Raw genomic sequence first — 22677 nt, forward strand, 5'->3', positions numbered from 1 at the left:
TCGCGGGGTTTGCAGACAAATTGTGCGGGCCTCAATAAGGTGTCCTAAGTAAGAAAAGGGCGTGCTACATTTTATTTTTTCTGGGACTATGATAAGGCCTTGTTGTTGAAGGGTTTGCTGTACTGAATCATACAGGAAAAGGAGCTCCTCTTGTTTAGAGAAAGCAAGAAGAATGTGATCCATATAATGCAATATGTAAGTGTGGGGAAATTGGCTCCATACCAGAGCAAGAGCTCACCCTAGAAAATCCTGACATAGTGTGGGGCTATTGGCCATACCCTGAAGAAGAAAATTCCATTGGAACTGCTGAAGGGGCTTTTGAAAATTAAGTTTAGGTACTGAAAAGGTGAATCGTGGCTGATCATTTGGGTGAAGGGGAATAGTAAAGAAGGCATTTTTAAGATCTAAAATGAGAAACTGATAGGACCCTGGGATAATCGTAGGGGAGGGAAGTCCTGGCTGAAGGGGTCCCATTAATTACATTGTGCAATTCATGGCTAGCAGAACTTGCAACAAACACCAGGCCCCAGACTTGTTTTTTATTACAAAGATGGGAGTATTCCAAGGGCTGTACGAAGGGCTAATATGTCTGGCAGCAGCTTGTTCTGTTACCAACTGTTGTGCTGCAACTAATTTGTCTCTAGCAAGGGGCTACTGATCCGCCCACACCAGTGCATCACTTAGCCAGGTTTTGGGGCCACAGTGTTGTGGGGGAGAGATGCTACAATGGCCCCTATGGAAAAGGTGAGTATCCCAAGCCTTGTCATCCTGTATTTGGAGTTAAAGATACAGGAGAGATGATGCCCTGCGATGTTGCCCAATCCTTTTGAAGGATGAAAGTTTTGATTAAGAATCATTTGAGTGATGGTTAATGAAGGGCTTACTAGTAACAATCCCATACCCACCAGCACAGCACATCCCCCCCAGATTGACAGGAATAGAGGGTAAAATAAAGGCTGAAACCATCCTTTTTTTTTTTTTTTTTAATTTTATTTTTTTTTAATTTTTTTATTTTTTATTGACTTTGTAATAATATTACATTAAAAATATATATGTGAGGTCCCATTCAACCCCACCCCCCCACCCCCCCCTCTCCCCCCCCCCCCCAACAACACTCGTTCCCATCATCATGACACATCCATTGGATTTGGTAAGTACATCTTTGGGCACCTCTGCACCTCATATACATTGGTTCACATCATGGCCCATACTCTCCTCTATTCCATCATGTAGGCCCTGTGAGGATTTACAATGTCCGGTGATTACCTCTGAAGCACCATCCAGGGCAGCTCCATGTCCCGAAGACGCCTCCACCTCTCATCTCTTCCTGCCTTTCCCCATACCCTTTGTCCATTATGTCCACTTTTCCCAATCCAATGCCACCTTCTCTATGTGGACATTGGATTGGTTGTGTCCATTGCACCTTTATGTCAAGAGGAGGCTCAGATTCCACCTGGATGCTGGATGCAATCCTCCCATTTTCAGTTGTAATCACTCTAGGCTCCATGGTGTGGTGGTTGTCCTTCTTCACCTCCATCTTAGCTGAGTGTGGTGAGTCCAATAAATCAGATTGTAGGTGCTGGAGTCTGTTGAGGCTCAGGACCTGGCTATCACATTGTCAGTCCAGAGATTCAAATCCCCTAAATATATCTTAAACCCCAACATTAACTGCACCTCCAGCACATTGGCATGAAAGTCTTATGAAGGGAGATCCCATCTGAGTCCAGATTCATCACACATAAACACCATGAAACCATCCTTGTTGTCCTTCCTCATCTTCCCATTTCAAAATTTGTAAAACTGCAACAAGGATGATGGGCAGCACCAATGTCTTGCAAATCCGCAGAGGTGGGAGTCAGTGGGCAATTGGTAGGACCATGGCTTTGGGAGAAAACTGCAATATCAGCTCCTGTATCCATGGGGCCTGCAAATGTTTTTCCTTTGACTTTGAGTGTGAGCATAGGCCACTCAGCTTTTATAACTTGAGTCCAATATGCAGTTTGCAAACCTTTTGGTGTGACTCAGGGAGCAGCACTAGGCAAGAACCAGAGAAGTGCAAAAGGTTTTTCTGACTCTATGGCAAGAATACCATGAGCTAAAACAGGGACACAGATTTCCTTGCAAAAGTTGCCAGATAATAGAAATAGTTAAAACTTGAAGAGCAGATGAACATTTTGTAGGCAAATTGAGAATAAGGCCTACAAGGCAGGGAGGAATAGGCCCAAAAATACCAGTAGGAATGACTTGTGGCCCCATTTCAGGAGTTAATTCCCATCAGGAGGTGGCACAGAGGCCCAGTCCTGTCTCATAGAGGGACAGTTGGGACAGGAGGAGGATTCAAGTGAAAGGTGTTGGGACCTCCCTGGGATGACAGTTGAAATTGGAGGGTGTTTGGTACTACTCCCTGAGGGCAAATAGTGACTGTGGGGAGAACCACCCCCATTATTTGGTGTCCATTTCCCGAGGTTTGCCATGGATTTTTTCTGCTAGAAGGCATTCTAAGTTTGCATTCACTGGCCCAATGATTACCTCAAAGGCAGCAAGGACATGGACTCAGGGGTTCATGTGGTTTGGAGAGGCCCAAAAACTAAGAGTCATGCTCTGCAGCAGTCCCTACATTATTTCGACACTATGCTGAAAATGACCAGTTTGATGACACTGAAAACAAATAGGTGCAGAAGAGGGTACAGAGGTCTTTTTAAAAGCCACAGCCATGAGAGCTGAGAGGCCAATGTCTGCACATAGCCAAATAAAATCTGTTATACTTGCTATTTTTCTATGTGACCAGATAGCATCTTTACACACGGCATTGGCTTTCTCAAAAGCTAGCTGCTTTACAAGCATATTTCCAGCCTCAGGTCAGCAACCACCTTGCCCATGACTTTAAAGAGGTAAGCAACAAGATCTGCAAAGGGTCCCTCTGGACTCCGTACAATTTTTTATAATTCCAGAGCTTTTTTCCCTCAAGGGGGGAGCTGCCTCCATGTGTGTAGAGCACAAGTGTTAATTTGCTGATAAAGTTGCAGGCCATACAAGATTTGCAGGTCAATGGAGTCAAAAGCTCCAGTGCCAGTGAGCATGTCCATGGTAATAACAATATTATGAGTGTAATTTCGCTCTGCTTGGGCACTACTTTCTTCAAGCCAATTATTCTTCCAAAACAAATAGTTGCCCCCCAACAAGCAAGCTTTAGCCAAAACCATCCAATTTTTTGGACAAAGAGGATCTTGACATATCAATTCCACCAAAGGTAAAGTGAACAGGGCAGTGAACCCATATGTGCTACAAGCAGATTTCAAATTTTTTTAAAACAATTTAAAAGGAATGGGTTCATGTAGACATACATATTCACCAGGATTGTTGGAATCAGGGTGTTCTATGACAGGAAAAAGAGTAAATTCAGAAACATCCTTGTCCTGCATCCATGTGGTCTGAAGAACATCCTGTAAAGGAGACAGAACAGGAGGGACCACAGCTACAGGAGACATTAGGGGAGGTGAACCCACATTAGGGGAAAGGAACTACTGACCAACAGGGGTGGCTTTCTGCAACACTTGTTGATTCTCCAAAGACAATTGTCACAGTTGTTGTTGAATGGTGGCAGGGGAAGATTCACAATTGTCTTCCTTACCCTTTTTATTACTACCTAGGTCTACTGGAGGAGCAGAAGGCTGTTTTAACAAAGTTTCATAACCAGGCATTTTGGTGGCCAGAGAAGCCAAAAGAGGAACAGCAGGGTCTCTTTCACTTTCACAAACCAGATCTAGTGAATCACGAATTAAGGCCCACAAAGTAAAAGTACTTCCTGGAATATTACTCGGGCCTTCAGCAGTATAGCAGTCTCTCAACTTCTGACCCACCTTTTGCCAAGTATCCTCATCTACAGTACCTTCCTCTGGAAACCAAGGACAAGTCTGCTGGACAAAATCTAAAAACTATTCTAGCTGTTGGGTAGTTACCTTAGAACCTCAGTCAGACAACAGTGCCTTCAATATTTGAACATACAAATTGCATTGAGAAGAAGTGCAATTCCCCATGTTTTACACCTGCTGAATGGCCCCATGCTTACCTCAAGCTCTCACATAAATCGGGCTGCCTCCTATGCATCTATCCCCTTGCCAGTTTTGCTGCAGCCAACCACTTTCTCCAGGATAGGACCTCATCACCTGTTGCCTCCAGACTCCTTGAAATTCACCCATGCCTCAGGTCCCTGTTCAGGTGCCACTTGTGTGACCCACCCAGTTCAGTCACAGCTGAACAGGTTCCAAGGAAGGCAATGAAAGGGTGAAGAAATGAAAGACACAAAATAGCAGGGGCCAGGTGGACCATGAGGAGCTGCAGGCAACCAGCTTAATCATGCACTTTATTTTTTACCTTAAGTGACATCAGCACATTCAGCAGTTCTCATGGGAAGTTCTTGTTTCTAGGTCACTAGAAATACAATAGTTATTCTTTTCAATAGCCCTTTGATAACACAGTTTTCCTGGAATTCTTATCCATACTTAGCATATTTTGTCCAGCATATAAACTTGCCCAGGCGCACCTCCTTCTTTATCTACATTCTTCCTGTGAACTTTGAAGCCTGCTTTGCAGAGCTCCCCACAGATACGTTTGAAAATCTTATTTGTGGGAAAAGTGTATCAAGAGGTATAAGCAATGTGGTGTACTCAGAGAAAAATTGCGTAGCATTTATTGCCACATCTCACCCCACTCTAAGTATTGATTCCTTGTACTTAATCATGAAGAAAGCTTAAATGAATTGAGCAAGGCATTCATCAAGAGCTCAGGAAGAGACAAAAGCTTTCTGATCATAACTGAGTTGAAGAGCAGTCAGGGCTTTAATAGTATAACTTTCCAATGTGGGAAGCAGCTCTTCCTGTTTTCCAACTTTAACTTTTCCTAATTGCACAGTTGTGGCTCATTTCTAGTGTTTTATTAAGTAGCTACTACCCCTGTACAAGAATGAATGCAAAAAAAAGAGAAATTTAAACAGTAGATTTCTCTAACCCAAAGCACTCAATATTTTCTTCTAGGATGGGTAACTTAAAATTCTTTCAAAGGTATGGGCACCTGTCAAGATAGTCATATAAAGACATTATATTCTCCACATGATGGCATTCTTTATTTTTAGTTTAAAATTATCTCAAATAGCGAAAGACATATTACAATGTGAGATTTATTTTAAGAAGAGTGTATGAACTTAACTAAGGTGGTATTGGGTATGAAAAACTTTCACACAGGTATATAAAATCACTAGCTTACATGTAGTCAACAGAAAAAAAAAAATACAAGTGGACCAAAAAAAACCTACTTAAACCAGGCAATTTTAAGAAAACATCAAGTATAAATCAAACTTCTTTTGAATTCATTTTTAAGAATTTTTTAACCTGTAAATTCCATGCTTGAGAACTAAATACATCTGTTGAAAATTCTGTCTATATAAAGTAAAACTCTCTTTCACAGTCTACGGATGATAGGGTTTATGAATGCAGCACCATGGAGCAAAACACGATGTGAGAAGAGTTTTTGGAAAAGCTTTATTTGCAATGGGACCTAAGACAGCAGTCACCCCAGAAGTTACAAACAAAATGAGAGTTGACAATTCTGGGGTACATGTGGATAAGACTTTGTTCTAGGCTTTGCTACATGCTTCCACAGAACTCTTCCTAAGCACCTTTGAAAATGCATAAATATGTGACATAAACAAAAATGCAGAATATACTAAGACAATGCAAGCACTCACAGCCAGGACAACAGCCTCAGAAAATCTAACATGTGAAAATGATATCTGAAAAACTTGAGATGAATCATAGAAGTATTGGTGGATCACATCTGACTCTGTAAAGATAAGCCTGAACATTGTCCCAGCATGATGGACAGACATCTAATAAATAAATAATGATCAACAGGCATCTAATAAAGCCATGTCTCTTTATTTCCATGGAAATAGAACTCAAAAGAGGATTCTGGTGAGCAAAATAAATGCCAAAATATGCTACCTGAGTTTTCCTGAACTTTTGAAAATATAATTTAATGGAATTTATATACTATCACTTCTCAATTTTTTGCTGCATTTTTTGCTATCCTTTACACTCTTAACAATAATAAAGACACAATGAAACTTCCATTAAGTGGCATATATGTATATTTACCAAATTAGATATTATAAGGTATAAAAGTGTAAATACTTATTTAATTTATTAAACCAAATGAATCCTGTATACATTAATATATTAACACATTTTGCTAAAACATGTTTGTTTTTAAAACCAAGGCATAGTGAGACATTGTTTTGGACTTATGAAAATCTCTTTAAACCTACCATGTTAAGAAAGAACTGGAATTTCCTACCTGTGTCTTTATTCATTCTTTGGAGAAAAGACAGCCTCGCACAGATATACTGCCAAAAAATGGAAGAAGTATTTGATTAGCACTTTCAGATAATCATTAATGCTTCTTCATAATATTGAAATTCTACAAAAAAATTCAACAAGTGATTACTTATAAAGAATACTTGCAGTTTATAACCTGAAAACATATAAAAAACTTTCATATTGTGTAAATTTAAATTCATTGAAATTAAAACATTGAATGTTTTCACACCCATTCATGATTTTGTAACACTATATATTGCTCAACTAGAAAATACTGATTTACATATTTGGTGAACTTTCAAGTAATGGAATTATGATCAATTTTATTGTGTTTTATATAACTCAAATATTTAATTTTGGTTCATTTCTACAGAGCAAATTTGTAGTTGCTTTGCAGTATTTCCCTTCAATTATGGAATGAAACATATCCCACACAAAGATATGTTCCTGTCCTAACCCTTGGTCCTGTGAGTGAGAACTCATTTGTAAATAGCACCTTCCAAAACCTCTTACTTAAAATGAGGTCAAAATAAATAAGAATGGTCCTCAACCAATGTGACTGGAGATCTTTAAAGAAGAGATTTGGACAAAGGATGAGCAAATGGAGAGAAAGACAGTCATGTGACAGAGGCAGAGATTGAGTCATGGAATTCTGGCTAGAATATTGCAAATTTATTTTCTAAAATAAAATTGAGCTGCACTGTGGGCCATTTTGCTAGGCGGCTTCTTTCCATGCCTCTGTGCTCTCCTGGCTCCAGACTTTGGGAATTCCCTGGGCCAGCCTTTGGGGATTCTGTTTTCCTGCAGCCCTCTCTCTCTCATGGCAGAATCAATATGGTGGCTTCTTTTTCCTCTCTCTCTCTCTAGCTTAACTAATGTAGTCCAAGGCCCCACACCCAAACTACTGTATTCATTTAAAAGCATAATATTCTCTTTTGGGGATTCATAAAAGAACTCCAAACTGTCACACTCCATCCTCTGAATCTCAAAAAGACATGTTCTTTACATTTACAAAACACAATCATTAGAGCACAGTTTTTCAAAATCTCACATCATTTCAGTACACACCAAAATCAGTTATTTTGAGTGCCCCGGGAAGATGGAGCAGCTGCCAGTACTTGGCTGGGGTTTTCCCTTTCTTGTGCAGCCAGCAGCAGCTCTTGCCCCTGCGAGGGCTCTTCTCTCATGAGAGGCCACGGGGTCGCGTGCAAGGATTTCCCCAACCCCAGTAGGTAGATGCCCTGCAGATGGCATGATCTTCAAAATGAAGACTCTGGAAAATTCTCCCTAGAAATTATGGAAATTGAAGGAAAGAATATTTTCAAAAGGAAATAGTTTTGAAAATACATATACAACTAACTTGCTATATACAGTTTTGGTTGTTTGTTTTTTTAAATTGTTACTAAAACACTTTAAGAAGATTGTAGTTATGGTAAAAGGAAACTGTACTAACAACGAGGCCAAAGTCTTTTCCTGCCACGACATATTCTGGAAAAAGGCAGCGATTGCAGGAAATTCACAAAGGGTTAAAGCAGCAATCCAAGTTTTCAGTGCAAGGGTTACCTGTGGAACCAAACAGTGATGCTTCCCTGGACACCAAGGTCTTGGCAGTCAAGAATGCTGCCAGGCAGTGGCAGGGAGAGCTAACCCAAAGTTTGTACCTTATCAGAAAGCTTTGAGGGAGATCAGATATTCTCTGCTGCCTTTTGCTAATGGGTCAAAGCATTTCTGCAGTTGCAGAATAAACTCACAGATGCTACAGGAACTGGTGAATGCAGGATGTGAGCTGGAGATAGCCATCTGAGCCCTCAAGCAGACATGCAGCAGGAGCATGAAGGCTGCTCTGGAGTGCATCATCAAGATGGGCTATTTAGACCAGAGAAATCAGCAGATTTTGTGGGTCATCAAGCAGACTTCCCAAGGAAAGAGCATCGTGCTGGCCAGTGTGATTCAGAGGCTATGTTTTGAAAAGCCTGGTGATTCCTTTCCCTCCTATCATCAGCTGAGTGGGGCAGCCTATGAGGGACCCCGCTTAGGCGTAAAGTGCACGGACATGCTGGAGGTGACCCCCAGTACATGAACTACCTGTTCTCTGGGCACCAGCCCCCTGCTCTGACCCCAGCTGGACAGCGGCCCCCTGGGATTGGCCCTCATGCCCTGCCCAGTGGCCACCAGCCAGCATCAGCCCAGAGGATGTGCTGTGGGCATGGAGGCCTCCATGATGGGTTACCCTGTGGCCAGCCATGGGAGCCAAGCCCTCCAGCTCCAGGGCCCCTGAGGTTCCATGGCTCCTATTATGGCCCCACATCTGCTCTTGCCTCGGGAGCCAATGGGCTACTGCACAGCCCCTCCTTCCAGAGCAAGCTGCAGCTGGAGGTGGGTGGGTATGCTGACCTCCCAGCCAAGGACCCCAGCAGCCATTGGACTGCCTGCCACACAGTACAGCTGGTGGGTGTGGCAAGGGACCTGTACATGCAGTAACCCCACCACAAATGGGTTAGCCCTGCTTCCCACCAGATGCATGGAATAGGGTCTCCAGGGAAGGCATTCACCAGCGACATCCCCTGGCAGAACCTCCTCACCCAGTCCTGAAACAGCCTGAACCTGGACTTGTATGAGGTGAGCAGCTCCCGTGTCCAGGCCTGGCAGTTCTCTATGCTCTCCCGCAGGGACTAGCTTCAGAGGCCGGGACTGGACATGCCCACACACACACATATACCAGTCCATGTACTTCTGGCCTGACTGTCCAGTCCCCAGCAGAACCAATTCTTTCAACAGCCACCAGCAGCCAATGGCTGTCCTCATGAAGTTAGGAACCCCCAGCAAAATAGAGTCCTCGCTGTCCTCACCCAACACCATCACTGCAGTGACCTCCACTCACATGCTGCATCTGGTCAAGAATGTAAGCATGATGAGACTGGACCCCCAGACAGATACCAGCACCCACTCTTGCAGTGGAAGGTTTGGACTTCAAGAAGGAGCACCCTCTGTCCCTGGGGGGCTCCAGTGCTTACCAGCTGGATGTATAGATGTGGTGCCCACCTCCGCTTTACACTTCGGAGTAAATTGGAGTAGGAGAACATCACCAAGTTGTGCACGGGAATGGAGCAGGGTCTTCAAAGAGGCCCCAAGAAGCCTGCCAAGAGGAGCAATAGGAGCCACAAGGCCACCAAAGGAGAGAAAGCTGGGAAAGATAAAAAAAACTAATCCAGACTTCCCATCCCTGGGTGAAAAAACAGAGACAAGAGAAGAGACAATCATGTATTAAGAGCTACTCACCTTTTGCATTCAAGTTCTTCATGGGGCAGCATGTGGAAAAGGTCATCAAAACTTACCAGTAGAAGGTCAGCTGAAGGCTGGAACTGAAGCAAGAAATGACAAAAGGTGGAATCTGTGAAACTGAATAGGAAAAGATGAGGAAGATCCTATAGTAGGAGTCCAATTACAACAGGCTGAAGAGGGACAAAATGGGTAAGTCTATGTTTGTGAAAATCAAGATCCTGGGCATTGGTGCCTTTGGAGAACTCTTCTTGGCTTGTAAGGTTAAGACCCATGCTCTGTATGCCATGAAGACCTTGATGAAGAAGGACATGCTGAACAAGAACCAGTTGCCCCATGTCAAGGCTGAGAGGGATATCTTGGCAGAAGAAGACAACTAATGGGTAATCCTTCCAAGAAAAAGACAGCTTGTACTTTGTGATGGACTACATCCTGGGGGGTGGCATGATGAACCTGTTGATCTACATGGAGCTTTCCCCCAAGCACTTGACCATCTTCTACATAGCAGAGTTAATACTGGCTGAGAGCATCCACAAGATGGGCTTCATCTCCTGGGACATCAAGCTGTTCAACATTTTGATAGATCTTGGTGGCCACATCAAGCTGACCAATTTTGGCCTCTGCACTGGATTCGGGTGGACTCACAATTCCAAGTACTACCAGAAAAGGAGCAACATCAGAGAGGACAGCATGGAGCCCAGCTACCTCTGGGATGACATGTCCAATTGTTGGTGTGAGAACAGGCTGAAGACCCTGGAGTAGAGAGTGAGAGAGCAGCATCAGAGGTGTCTGGCGTGTTCCCTGGTTGGGAATCCAAATTAAATGGCTGTGGAAGTTGTCTAAAAAGGATGAACTCAGCTGTGCAACTGGTGGAGTGTTGAAATGATTCTCTTTGAAATGCTAATGGGGCAGCTCCCCTTTTTGGCACCTACTCCCACAGAAACTCAACTAGGAGAATACACTTCACATTCCAGCCCAGGTCAATCTGAGCTCTGAGGCCAGGGACCTCATCACCAAACTGTGTTGTGACAGTGAAGACCTGCTGGGGAGAAACAGTGCTGATGACCTCAAGGCTTCCTCATTCTTTGGTTCCATTGGCTTCTCCAGTGACAGTTGGAAACAGCTAGCTTCTTTCATTCCCAAGATCAGCCATTTCATAGACACCTCAAATTTTGACCCCATAGGTGAAGAAAGTCCTTGGGATGATGAAAGTGAAGACTATCATTATGGTACATGCTCACCTCCTCAAAAAAAAAAACCCAAAAAAACAAAAAAAAAACCACCCATGAGCATGCATTTTATGAATTTACCTACCAAAGTTAATGATGACAACAGTGTTTAGGCACTCAAAGCCATCAGGAGCAGAAGTTTCACAATCTGAGGGCACAGACTTAGAAAACAGAGATCTGGTGGAGCAGACCAAAGGATGCCAATTAGTATCTGTGTTGGCAACAAATATGGAGTTCCTAGAAACTCCAATTCTTTGGAGATACAGGTGCCCATAACTGATCTCTTAACAGTGCAATGGTAAAGCAGACATCAGCTTTGTTATAAACTGACCTATTGATTACCACACTTGAAATTCTGATCTGCACACACACACACTCACAAATTCTTTAAAAAAAGACTGAAGTCTAGCAGATATTCATCTCTAGATTCTGATTGAAGGGAGGAGGGACTCAACATTTCCCTGAACATTGCATTTGGACTGGTTTTTGAAGCCCTTCATTGCATTGAAACAATATTCTAAAAAATTTATTGCCTTTTAGATAGAACACTTATTTTGTTTATATCATTTTTCTTACTAAATTATAGGGATTATCTTGGACAAATCATGCTGCTGTTATTTTCCACACTTGTATTTTGTTCATAGCACTTACTCACATTTAGGAAAAGACATAAAAACTGAAAAGCATGTGATAAAAAATCTCTGTGCAATAACATGAAGAAGAAAAAAAACACACAACAAAACCTAACACTCTGCTCTGATAATACTGGTATTCACGTAATGTTTTTTGTTATATATTTTTTCTCACATTTCAAAATTGTGATGTAATGTTAAAAGCCGCTTTTTGTTTGTTTTTTTTCATATTATAGAAAACCAGGAAATGTGATTTCAGATGACTCCTGTGTGCAGAATGCTGCATGAACAGTATTTTTCTGTTATGAAATTACTGTATCTTGCCATTCACAGCAATTTCTGTGAATATGTTTTTAGAGTTTCTTTAGATGTATTCTAGACAGTGTGTTGATAATGAATCATGTGGGTGATCTCCTTACTACAATTGTATTCCTTATTGTTTGTTAAAGAAATGCAGATATGTAACCGAGAAGCATTTTTGTGCATGTATTGGTTTTGGGTATGACTGAATTCTTTTGGATAAATTTAAACATTTGGTATATACTAAACTTGTATACATCAAAAGGGATTAATTTAGCTATTCCAGATTTTTTTTCAGTTACTCATGGACACTTCTCTACTCAGTATGATCTTTTATTTGCCAGACAGCTAACATGAGGAATTCAATAGTTAAGACCCAAATACTTAAATTATTTACTGACATAAACCAACACCAAATGGTCCAAACTAAAGTAACCCCTCCTGTTGCCTAACAGAGCTAAGGTGTTATCAAATGAAATTTAGTAATCTTATGCTTCACTCACTTTAAGGGGTGGTGGGGCTTCCTTTGAATGTCATTTTTTATTTCATTTTTTAAAACTTTGTGGTACCAGGACTGGGGATCAAACCTGAAACCTTATATGTTAGAAGCTGGCACTCAACCACTGGAGCCACATCCACTCTCTTGAATGTCAAATTTTTACTTTGCTTTAAAAATTCATTTTTCTAATCTTTGTAAGAAAAAAAGGATTATTCAAAGTGACATTGGAATACAAAAATAATTATGCTATACATATTTTCTTAGAGGTATATGTATATATATAAAACTGCCTAGGTAAACACACAAAATATTCCTTATTTCAAATTAGTATGAGTCTTACTTGAAGTGATTTGTATTTCAGGAAAAAGTTAATTCCTTTTTGTAGTTTAAAAAATCTGAAGCATCATTTTTTTCATTATTCAATATAATTTTCCTTGAAGTTTTTAGCATAATGTATCCATTATTTAGTATGTATCTAGGCAACAACTCATATAAATTTATCAATGTCTAAACTTTTAAAAAAATTGATAGCTTGTTTAGATTGTATGACTGGCATATTCTGAAGTCTACTGGGCTTCTTTTGCGACTGTCAGTATTTTTCATAGTTTTATAGTAAAACCATTTTGTTATTTACAGTGCACTGACTTATTTTCATTAAGTTACTAGGACTGATCTAACAAAGTACCACAAATGAGAAGATTTACCTAATGAAAACATTCTCCCATAGTTCTAGAGGCAGGTGTCTGAAATGAAGATGCTGGCAAAGCCATGCTTTCTCTGAAGGCTCTAGGAGAGAATCCCTCCTGGCCTTTTCCTACCTTCAGAGAGTCAACCACAATCTTTCTTTACCTTGGCTTGTGGAATCACAATTCTAACATTTGCCCCTCTCTTCACATAACCACCTTCCTTCTTTGCCTGTGATTGAGTCTTACCCTCTTCTAATAAGAACTTTCATATTGCTTTTTTGCCTGTGCTAATCTATTATGACCTCATCTTAACTTGATTTAATCTGCAATGACCCTGTTTCCAAACATCATCACATTCATAGGTCCTGCAGTTAAGATATCAATATATATTTTGGGAACCATAATTCAATCAGTAGTACTTCCTTATTCCTCACAATTTCTTTAATACTTCAGCTGCACAAAAAGAAAGCACTTATCATGCAATGCACTCTTCCTTCTAGGTGAAAATGAACTGTTTAAGAAGCAATTTGTGACATGTGACTTCCAGGAAGATGGAAGATTAGAGAGGCACAAAAGTCATTTCTCTTCCAGAAATATAGCTAGAGGATAGGCAGAAACTGCCTGAAAAATTGTTTTAAGGTTTGGACACCAGGGGAAGGCTGGGCAGTTCCAAGAAGAGAGAAGGGAATGGAAAAGGAGTCTCAGTGGGGAAATCTATGTGTAAGGCTTCAGTTGCATGTGGTGATTCTGATTCTCCTACCCTCAGAGCAGACAGCAGTGGATACCCCTGATCTTGGCCAGTAGCTACAAACCGAAGGGGCCATAGGGATCTACTCCCCCAGGAAAGTGGAGAAAGCGGGACTTAGTCTCTGACTGATTCAGGTTTTGACAAGTGAACTTGGACTGTCCTTTGGAAATCAAAAACATCGCAAGGGTCATGCCCTTCCACACTGTGTGGTAGTGCATCATAATTTTCCCTAGGAGTCTACAGGGAATGAAAAACAATCTGCATTCTAAAATATCCTCCCTACTGACCTGGACTGGTGGACTTGTTGCTATGTGAAAATTTAATTCCTCACTGGGAAAAGAGAGGATGCAGCAAGTGGAAGGTTTCTGAGCAAGTTTGATTTGTAAGGCTTTGCTTTGAATAGCCAACCATGAGGGGAATTATCCAGAATATTGATTCAACACTGCTTTCCCAGATGGGGTTCCAATGAACATATTCTCCTCTTAGTTTGAGGAGAGTTCTTAAGAGGACTGTCTGTTCTCAGGCAAAGAAAAGGTCACCCCCCCCCCAAAAAAAGAAAAACAAATAAATGAAAGAGACTTTTGAGTACCTTTACTGTCCCCTTCATCAAGATCACTGGAAACTGGCCTGCACCCCACCACTGGGTCCATGGCACTTATTTGAGCAATTAAACAGGGTAATAGCAAAGACCTAGAAAAAGTTGAACCAAGAATCAAATAACAGCAGCAACACGCAATACTAAATCTCTAGGAAAAAAAGAGAAATTATCAGAGTAAATTTACCATTCCAATCAGACAATTTAAAAAATTACAAGCCATATTAGAAAAAGAAGGAAATGGCTCAGGCAATGGAACAAAGCAAAGCCCCAAATGAGACACAGGGTTTAAAACAACTAATCAGTGATATTCACACAAATCTCCTAAATCAACTCAAAGACTTGTAAGACAACATGGGTAAAGAGATAAAAGACCTTTAGAAGACACTGGGTTACCACAAAGAAGAATTTTAAAGCTTGCTTAGAAAAATAAGAGAGTTTATGAGAATTAAAGACACAGTACATGAAATTAAAAATATATTAGAGACATACAATAGAAGATTTGAAATCATAGAAGAATCAGCTACATAGAAGACAGAACAGCTGAAAATTTGTAAGTTAGAAGAACAGAGGAAGGAATGGATAATTTGAGCAAGGGCTCAGGAAGTTGAATGATAGTATGATATGCAGCAACATATATGTCATGGGAGTTCCAGAAGGAAAAGAGAAATAAAAATGGTCAGAGATAATCTCTCCTGCAAAGAAACAGCTGAGTCAGGTTGGAATCTTGCTAGAGTGGGCTGTTTTGGGGGCTTGCAAGGCAGGAGGTGTATGGATGTCAGTTTGGACAGATTGTGACAGAAGAAGTGCTTGCTAAAGGTAGAATTGTGGGTTTCTAGCACAGAGGTCGGAAGTTGTCAGGAGGCAGGACCATTCTCCCTAGGGCTGGTGGCCACAGTGTTCCCTGAAAACTTTCAGTTATGTAGCAGTATTCCCAAGGCACTTGTTCCCCAGATGCATGGTCCCCAGGTCCATGTCCCCTAAATCCTTGTAGCCCACATCCCACAGACCCACACACACAGAGTCTGCAAATTCCCAGACTTACTTTTCCCAAATCCAGTGCTCACTGAAGTTAACCCTCCAGTTTTGTACTGACTCCATGAGTGGGAAGGATTTGGTGGCAGGTGCAGAGGTGCCAAATGAGTGTGGGTTCAATTTTCTGATCCCTGCCCTTGCTTTTCTTTTTGAGTTTGGAGGAGCATATCAGCTGGCTTGGGGAAAGCCTGGGAAGAAAGGAGAGGTGAATCTGTTGAGAAAGCCCAATTTACCTAAGTGCCCTGGGATAGGAAAGTTGATCTAGGAGGGGGTGGAGTCAGAAAATCAACTAGCCCTCCTGTAGCACCCCTAAGGGATAGGGACTATAAGACATACTTTCCAAGCTTCCAATAGCATATTTGGGGTTCATGGTGAGTTGTGGGTGCGCTCTCTCTGGAAATTAAGTCATTATTTTCTGCACTGAGGTGGTTCACCAAGGACCCACAGAATTTCCTACCAGACCTTTCACAAAGCTTTCCTGCTGCCCTGGGAGAGAGGGAAGTGAGAAAGAGAGAAAGAGGGAATGCCAGATTCTTAAACATTTTATTTAACTGCAAAGAGGATTCCTTGCTTGAAACTTTGTCTTGTCTTTTTTTTTTTAAGATTTTTTTCTCTCCCCTCCCCCACCCCAGTTGTCTGTTCTCTGTGTCTATTTGCTGTGTCTTTGTCTGCTTTTGTTGTTGTCAGCAGCATGGGAATCTGTGTTTCTTTTGGTTGCATCATCTTGTTGTGTCAGCTCTCCATGTGTGCAGCACCATTCCTGGACAGGCTGCACTTTCTTTTGCACTGGGTGGCACGTGGGGCTCCCCTATGCAGGGGACACCCCTGAGTGGCACGGCACTCCTTGCGTGCATCAGCATTGCACATGGGCCAGCTCCACATGGGTCAAGGAGGCCCGGGGCTTGAACTGCAGACCTCCCATGTGGTAGATGGATGCCCTAACTCCTGGGCCAAGTCTGCAGCCTGTCTGGTCTTTATTGTTAGTTTCTCTTCTTATTTCTTCTTCCTCTTTATCTCACCAACACCCTTTATTCTTTCTTTTTCTCTCTTTTTCTGCTTCTTCCTTGCTTCCCCCATGTCCCTTTTTTTCTTTCTTTCTCTTCTTCTTTTTTTATATTAGGAGCTGCAGGGAGCACTTCACATTTGCTGTTTCCTCATCCTCCATTTCCTCTTTTCTGTATTTCTTGATATTGACCATCAACACTATCCCCTTTCCTCTACATCTTTCTATCCTCCATCATTGATTGTTTCTCTTACATTCAATCTCTGTTTGGTCCCTAATTTTTCTGACTTTTTATTTCTAATACCTATGTTCTGTTTTCTGTATTTTATTCACTCTTTACATTTTGTCTTTTCTTTTCATTTTCCCTCTCTCTTGAAAACACTGGCATTTTAATTCATACCATATTCCTCCCCATACTCAGTTTACTGCCTCATTATAGGTACTTTACTTTTCTTACTGTTATAACTCTACACAGCTTACATAAGTCTAATATCCATTTTCCTAGATCTCACATGGGTCCTCTGTTAACATTTACTATCAATACTACTATTATACATTTTCTTTTCTTACTCCTTTTGCTTTCTCTGGCCCTAATATTTTCCTTCAAATGAACTTAGCCAACAACAAGGAAATAGAATAAGAAGAACAAATTGACAAAGAGAAGACTTAACGTGAATGCAAAAACAACTAATTAAACCCCAAGAATAGACAAATGAGCTAGCGGACTGATTAAACACATCAAGATAAAATGATCGGGAAATGGACTTTGGCCCAGTGGTTAGGGCGTCCGTCTACCATATGGGAGGTCCGCGGTTCAAACCCCGGGCCTCCTTGACCCGTGTGGAGCTGGCCATGTGCAGCGCTGATGCGCGCAAGGAGTGCCGTGCCACGCAAGGGTGTCCCCTGCGTGGGGGAGCCCCACGCGCAAGGAGTGCGCCAGTGAGGAAAGCCGCCCAGCGTGAAAAGAAAGAGCAGCCTGCCCAGGAATGGTGCCACCCACACTTCCCGTGCCACTGACGACAACAGAAGTGGACAAAGAAACAAGACACAGCAAATAGACACCAAGAACAGACAACCAGGGGAGGGGGGGAAATTAAATAAATAAAGAAATCTTAAAAAAAAAAAAAAAAAAAGATAAAATGATGACCAGACAGCAACAGAAAACTACAAATCAAACCAATACTCAGGAAAACATGGCCCAATCCAATGAATAAACTAAAAACCAGGAAGAGGAGCAGAACATCAAATATGTAATTAAAGTTCTCAAAAGTTATATTAGGGACCAATTTGATGAAGTGAAGGAAGAGATTAAGAATATGAAGAAAACACTTGGAGAGAATATAGAAGAAATTACAATCATACACAAAAAGATAATGGATATGATGGTGACAAACAGCACAATTCAAGAAATTAAAATACATTCTCAGCAAATAACAGCAAATTCAAAGAGGCAGAGGAAAGAATTAGTGATGTGGAAGACAGAACATCTGAAATCAAACAAATAGCAGAGTTGATTGATAAAAAGATAGAAAAAATCCAGCAGGGACTTAGGGACCTGACTGACAATACCAAATGCACAAACATATGCATTATAGGCATCTCAGAAGGAGAAGAGAAGGGAAAGGGGACAGAAAGAGTGTTGGAAGAAATTATGGCTGAAAAGTTCCCAGAGCTATTGAGGAAGATGCATGTACATGTCCAGGAAGCACAATGCACCCCGAACAGCAAAAATCCCAATGGGCCTACCACAAGACATACACTTGTCAAATTATCCAATGCTCAAGACAAAAGACAAGAGAAAAGAGAACCATTATATACAAACGAGGCTCCATAAGATTAACTGCTGATTTCTCATCTGAAACTATGTTGGCAAGAAGGCAGTGATATGACATAGTCAAGGTGCTAAACGGAAAAAACTTCCAACCAAGAATATTCTATCCAGCTAAGCTGGCACTCAAAAATAAGGGAGAGTTCAAAACATTCACAGATAAACAGAAACTAAGAGAGTATGCCAACAAGAATCCTGCCCTTCAAGAAATACTAAAGGGAGTTCAGCAGGAAGAAAGAAGAAAACAAGAGAGACAGAGTTGAAAGAGAGTGTAATAGCAATTAAAAAGAGAAAAAGAGAAAAAAATCAAAATATGACAAAAAATAATTCAAAGAAAATATTGCTAATATAAGTAATTCCTTGAAAGTAATAACACTGAATGTCAATGGATTAATCTCACCTTTCAAGAGACTGAGACTGGAATATCAGAAAAGGAAATATGACTCATCTATATACTGTCAACAAGAAACACATCCTAGACCCAGGGATTCAAGGAGGTTGAAAGTGAATGGCTGGAAAACAATCTTGCATGCAAACAATAACCAAAAAGGCAGTAGTACATACATTAATATCAAACAAAATAGACTTTAAATACAAAACAATTCTGAGAGACAAAGATAGACACTACATATTAGTGAAAGGGATAATCTTTCAAGAAGAACAATCATAAACATTTATGCTCCTATGAGGGCACCTCCAAATACATGAAGCAAACACTGGAAAAACTAAGTGAAGGAATAGATGCTTCTGCAATTATAGTGGGGGACTTAAATACATCACTATCAATTTTGGACAGAACATCTCAAAAGAGAATGAATAGAGAAACAAAGACTTTGAACAAAATATTAGAGGACCTGGATCTAATAGACATATACAGAACATTACACCCAATACAGCAGGATATACATTTTTCTGAAGTACACATGGATCATTCTCCAAGAGAGACCACACGCTAGGCCACAGAAAAAGTCTCAATGAATTCAGAGAGTTTGAAATCATACAAAATAATTTCTCTGACCACAGTGGAATGAAGCTGGAAATCTACAAGGGCCAGATAGCCAGATTTGGCAACAAGATATGGAAGTTAAAAACACAGTCTTAGAAAAACAGTGCATCAAGGAGGAAATCTCAAAAGAAATCAATAACTACCCTGAAACTAATGAAAATAATAACAGAACATATCAAAACTTTTGGAATGCAGCAAAAGCAGCATTGAGAGGTAAATTTACAGTCATAAATTCACACATCACAAAAGAAGAAAGAGTTAAAATTGAAGAATTACCTGCACATTTAGAGGAATTAGTGAAAAAACAACAAACCAAACCCAAAGGAAGAAGAAAGAAAGAAATAACAAAGATCAGAGCAGAACTAAATGAAATAGAAAATAAGAAAGCACTAGAAAAAATAAGCAAAACCAAGAGCTGGTTCTTTGAGAAAATCAATAAAATTGACAAACCCTTAGTAGACTACCAAAGATAAAAGGAGAGAAGATGCAAATACACAAAATAAGAATTGAGAAAGGAGATATCAACACTGACCCCACAGAAATAAAACTATCATAAGAAGGTACCTTGAAAAACTATATTCCAACAAGAAGGAAATATAGAGGAAATGGACAAATTCCTAGGAACACATAAGCAACCTACATTGATGAAAGAAGAAATTGACAATCTCAACAAACCAATCACAAGTAAAGAGTTGCAATCAGTCATTAAAAACCTCCCAACTAAGAAGAGCTCTGGGCCAGACGGATTCACAGGTGAATTCTACTGAACATTCCAGAAAGAACTAACACTAATTTTGCATATGCTCTTTCAAAATATCAAAACAGAAGAACATAGCCTAACTCATGATATGAAGCCAAGATTACCCTAGTACCAAAGTCAAACAAAGACACCACAAGAAAAGAAAATTACAGACAAAACTCTCTAATGAACCTAGATGTGAAAATCCTCAACAAAATACTTGCTAAACATATTCAGCAACACAGTAAACAAATTATACACCATGACCAAGTGGGATTCATTCCAGATATGCAAAGATGGTTCAACATAAGAAAATCAATTAACATAATACACTACATAAACAGATTGAAGGAAAAAAATCACTTCTATAGATGCAGAAAAAGCATTTGACAAAATATTGCACCCTTTCTTGATAAAAATACTGCAAAAGTTTGGAATAGAAGGAAACGTTCTGAACATGATAAAGAGTAAATATGAAAAACCCAGAGCTAACGTTATTTACAATGGTGAAAACCTAAAATCTTTCCTTTTAGGATAAGGAACAAGACAAGGATGCCCACTATCACCCCTTCTTTTTAACATTACCTTGGAAGTACTTGATTGAGCACTGAGGCAAGAACTAGACATAAAAGGCATCCAAATTGGAAAGGAAGAAATCAAAATTTCACTATTTGCAGATGACATGATTGTATACATAAAAAACTCTGAGAAGTCTACAACAAAGTTTCTAGAACTTATAAATGAATTCAGTAAAGTCACAGGTTACAAGATCAATGTGCAAAACTCAGTAGCATTTCTGTACCAATAATGAGCAATCTCAGGAGGAAATCAAGAAACAAATACCACTTGCAATGGTAAATTAAAAAAATCAAATACTTTGTAATAAATTTAACTAGATTTAAAAGACTTATACACGGAAAACTACACAACACTGTTCAAGGAAATCAAAGAAAACCTAAATAAAAGGAAGAATATCCCCTGTTCATGGACAGGAAGACTAAATATTATTAAGATATCTATCCTACCAAAACTGATCTACAGATTCAATGCCATTTCAATAAATATCAACACAGCATCCTTTAATGAACTAGAAAAGCTAAATATGTTTCCAAATAATGAATTTCATTTGGAAAGGAAAGAGGCCCTGAATAGCCAAAGACATATTGAAAAAGAAAAATGAAATTGGAGGAATCACACTACCTGGTTTCAAAACATACTACAAAGCTTCAGTAGTGACAATGGCATGGTATTGGCACAAGGAAAGACACACTGACCAATGGAACTGAATTGAGAGTTCTGATATAGATCCTATTATATATACAGTCATATGATATTCAACAAGGCTACCAAACCCACTCAACTGGAAGAGAATGGCCTCGTCAACAAATGGAGCCTGGACAACTAGATATCCATATGTAAAAGAATGAAAGAGGATTACCAACTCACACCTTATACAAAGATCAACTCAAGATGGATCAAAGACCTAAATATAAGAGCCAAGTCCATGAAAACTATGGAAAGCAATGTAGGGAAGCATCTACAGGACCTTGTAATAGGAAACAGCTTTATGAAATTCATTCCAAAAGCACAAACACCAAAAGAACAAATAGATAAATGGAACTTCCTCAAAATTAAAGCCTTTTGCACCTCAAAGGAGTTTGTCAAGAAAGTGAAAAGAGAGCCTACACAATGGGAGAAAATATTTGGTAACCATATATCTGATAGGAGATATATTCTGCATATATTAAAAAAACTCCTATGTCTCAAAAATAAAAAGACAAACAACTCATTTAAAAAAGGGGAAAAAGATCTGAACATATGCTTCTCCAAAGAAGAAATGCAAATAGTTAAAAAGCACATGAAAAAATGCTCAAAATCACTAGTTATTAGGGAAATGCAAATCAAAACTATAATGAGATACCATCTTAGTCCCATAAGAGTGGCAGCTATCAAAAAACAGAAGACTGCAAGTGCTGGAGAGGAGGTGGAGGAATGGGGACACTCATCCACTCCTTGTGGGAATGTAGAAGAATCCAGCCATTCTGGAGGGCAGTTTGGCAGTTTCTCAAAAAACTAGCTATAGGTTTTGCATATGACCTAGCAATTCCACTGCTGGGTATATACCCAGTAGAACTGAAAACAAGGACACAAACTGATATATGCACACCAATGTTCATAGCAGCACTATTCACTATTGCCAAAAGCTGGAGTCAACCCAAATGCCCATCAACAGATGAATGGATAAATAAAATGTGGTATATACATACAATGGAATACTACTCAGCTATAAGAACAAATACAGTACAAACACATGTGATAACATGGATGAATCTTGAGAACCCTATATTGAGTGAAGCAAGCCAGGCATTGAAGGACAAATAGTACATGACCTCTCTGATATGAAATAAGTAAACCAAGCTGTATCAGACAACTAGAGACTGAATGACAGACTTAAAGGAAGTTGGGGGCTAGAGGAAGGTTGCAAACTAACACCTACATAAATGAAAACTATGATAAGCTGGAGGAAAGTATTTGTACAGGGAAGGGATAAAATGGCATACACATACCTTTGGAAGGGGCTTTTCAGGCTTGAGGGTGACTAGGGATGGGAGGATGAGTCAGATGACCCAAGAAATTGTGGAAGGGTGGAGGGAACATTTGAAAATAGGAGAGTATCAGGTATGTGGTTGAAACTATAATGTTGAGAAAACTCTTTAGAAAATA

At 40.1% G+C, this 22677-nt stretch overlaps 1 pseudogene; it reads left to right on the top strand.

Annotated features, from left to right (window-relative positions):
- Positions 1–11158, top strand: part of LOC101438896 (serine/threonine-protein kinase LATS2-like) — a 100871-nt pseudogene extending 89713 nt beyond the window's left edge.
- The last annotated feature ends 11519 nt before the right edge of the window (positions 11159–22677 follow it).

Source organism: Dasypus novemcinctus, chromosome 2 (genome assembly GCF_030445035.2).
Source record: "Dasypus novemcinctus isolate mDasNov1 chromosome 2, mDasNov1.1.hap2, whole genome shotgun sequence".
Taxonomy (NCBI): Eukaryota; Metazoa; Chordata; class Mammalia; order Cingulata; family Dasypodidae; genus Dasypus; species Dasypus novemcinctus.